Below are 2,972 nucleotides of genomic sequence, written 5' to 3'. Positions count from 1 at the left end.
CAATGGTGGGGGGCTCTGCCAGCCCAGGATCGATTAAATGACTCCCCTGGAAACATTTTTAAACTCCAAGTGGCGCCACTAATTGTTTTGGAAGTTTTATTCCAGCGGACTATAAACAGATTAACGACGGCAACTAGGACTGAACCAAGATCCTAGGAACTCAAAGCAAACCAAGGACACCCACCCACGTCGAAAACGAAAAGATCGAACCTGGGAAGAAAGCTACAAACACCAGCATCAGCAGGTAAGAGCCCTCCACCACATGTTTTATTCACACAGGACAGCATCTACACACAGGGATGGACCTGAGAATGGCTCCACCTTCACATACAGGTACACACACAATACATCCCTCTCCATGACACCACAGGACAGAACACAACGCCCAACACACCCCATCCCACTCAATCACCCACCAGACCCAGACACTAGACACACTAGCAAACAATATTTCAAACTGATACAAGCAATACATCACAAAGAAATCATGGACATTGCACTCACTACTGACACACTCCCGTTAGGTATGAATAGACAAGTACATAGACTCACAGACTTCATCAAACCTTCCACTCCAACAATAGACACACGCAACAAGATCCAGGAAAACACTAACCAGTGGATGAAAAACACCATTTCTATACTCCATCAACATTACGCAAACACAATCAGGTCCATATCTCTATCACCTTTTAACACAATAGCAGCCCAAATAGCCACCGGTTGGGCCCATAAACGCTATGGCCCAAGACTCACGGCCACCTCATTAGAAACATTCCATACACTTTGCCAGGACAGCCAAGAAGCAACCATCATCACCACTTCTCTACAACCCCAAGCTACAACCAACAACTCATCAACCCATGCCTTAGCCACCATCCCGGAAGTGGTTGAAGAAAACCTCTCACCACGACCAACTCCTTCACATCACCCTCCACACACTGTTGAAATAGCAACGTCATCCACCCACACAGTCATTAAAGGCCCCAGGAAAACACCGGCCTTCTTTCCACTATTCACCCCGCAACTTACATCACGTCCTAAGATCCCTCCCGACACACTGACATCACCTTCAGAACTCTCCCAGAACGATTCTCCGGACCCATCCACCCTAAACCTTACGGCCAGGCGGGTCACCGGGGGGCCTCCTCCACCCAAGGAAGACCCAGTTCCTGCCATTGTACCCGTCCCCCCTACAAGTTCCCTCACTACTGAACAACCTGGTAAAATTATTTCCACCACACCCAAGATATCCACAATAGCTGCAGATACCCACCACCCCATCACCCAGCCGACCATACAGGATCACAATTTAATCACACATAGTTTTCACTCCAATGTCTCTGTCTCTCTCCCAGACAAGATCCTCCCCTCTTCCCCACAGCTACCTTCCGCTGGTGCCCAGGTGGATCTGACTGAGCTAGGGATCCCATCACAATGCAGGCCGAAGCAGGCCAAAATGATGACCAGGGTGCCAAAAGTCGATGCTGACTGCCAGACCACCCTATCTGAGCCTCCTACCTCCCCACAAACATCGGGGGAGTCTGCATTGTTGGCTCATCAGCCCCAGAGCACCAGCACACCCATTGACCCAAACCTAACTTACCCTTCTTCCCCTCTGTTCCCCTCATCCCCTCCAGTTACTTCTCCAGAGCCAAGTGACAGTTGGCCATCTGTATTTCCTAGCCCGTCTCAACCCTCAACACTTCCCACCTTTAGGCCAAATTACCATTTAGCTAGACCCAACCACAAAATCCAGGACTGGGTCTTCAAAAGCAATTCAAGTTTCCTCATCCTGGGCGACTCCAACGTTGACCACTTCCCCGTACACACCAACCCAGACATACAAATAGACAGCTACCCCGGAGCAAATGCTTACCATTTCCTCAAAGTCTGTGAAAATTCCCCCCCCAACCCGAATACCGAGATCGTAATCTTTGCCATAGGCATTAACAACAGAGACCAGGACCCAAGCAAAACCACAATCAAGCAACTAAGGAGATTATTCCGTGCTGCTAAGCGGACCTTTCCCAATGCAGCAGCCTACTTTCCCATCCTCAACTACTCATCCCAGTTAACACAGACACAACAGGACAATTTGGAACTTATCAACGAAACCATGACAACACATTACAAAACACTGCCGGAAATCCCAAACCACCTCTTCATTACAGAAAAAGACAACATCACTTGGACCCCCTATACAGCAAGACTCATATTTGCTAGCTGGCGCGGACAACTTCTTCCTGAAACCCCCGTAATTTAATTTTGCACTGAGCACAGATTCTAATCTCAAACCCAACCCCAACCCAATCTCCATCTCCATCTCCATCTCCAACCCTAACCCTAACCCCTAACCCCAACCCCTAACCCCAACCCCTAACCCCAACCCCCAACCCCAACCCCAACCCCTAACCCCAACCCCTAACCCCAACCCCTAACCCCAACCCCTAACCCTAACCCTACCTTCCCCCCAACCCCAACCCCAACCCCCTAACCCTAACCCTAACCCAACCCCCAACCCCAACCCCTAACCCAACCCCCTAACCCTAACCTAACCCTAACCCTAACCCCTAACCCCAACCCTAACCCCTAACCCCTAACCCCTAACCCCAACCCCTAACCCTAACCCCAACCCCTAACCCCTAACCCCAACCCTAACCCTCTCCCTAACCCTAACCCTACCTTCCCCCCAACCCTAACCCTAACCCTAACCCCAACCCTAACCCTAACCCCAACCCTTAACCCCAACCCTAACCCTAACCCCAACCCTAACCCTAACCCTCTCCCTAACCCTAACCCTAACCCTAACCCTAACCCCAACCCCTAACCCCTAACCCCAACCCTAACCCCAACCCCAACCCTAACCCTCTCCCTAACCCTAACCCTACCTTCCCCCCAACCCTAACCCTAACCCTAACCCTAACCCCAACCCTAACCCTAACCCTAACCCCAACCCCTAACCCCAACCC

The sequence above is a fragment of the Takifugu rubripes genome, chromosome 1 (genome assembly GCF_901000725.2).
Source record: "Takifugu rubripes chromosome 1, fTakRub1.2, whole genome shotgun sequence".
Classification (NCBI taxonomy): domain Eukaryota; kingdom Metazoa; phylum Chordata; class Actinopteri; order Tetraodontiformes; family Tetraodontidae; genus Takifugu; species Takifugu rubripes.
Note: the sequence above shows the minus strand (reverse complement) of the source record.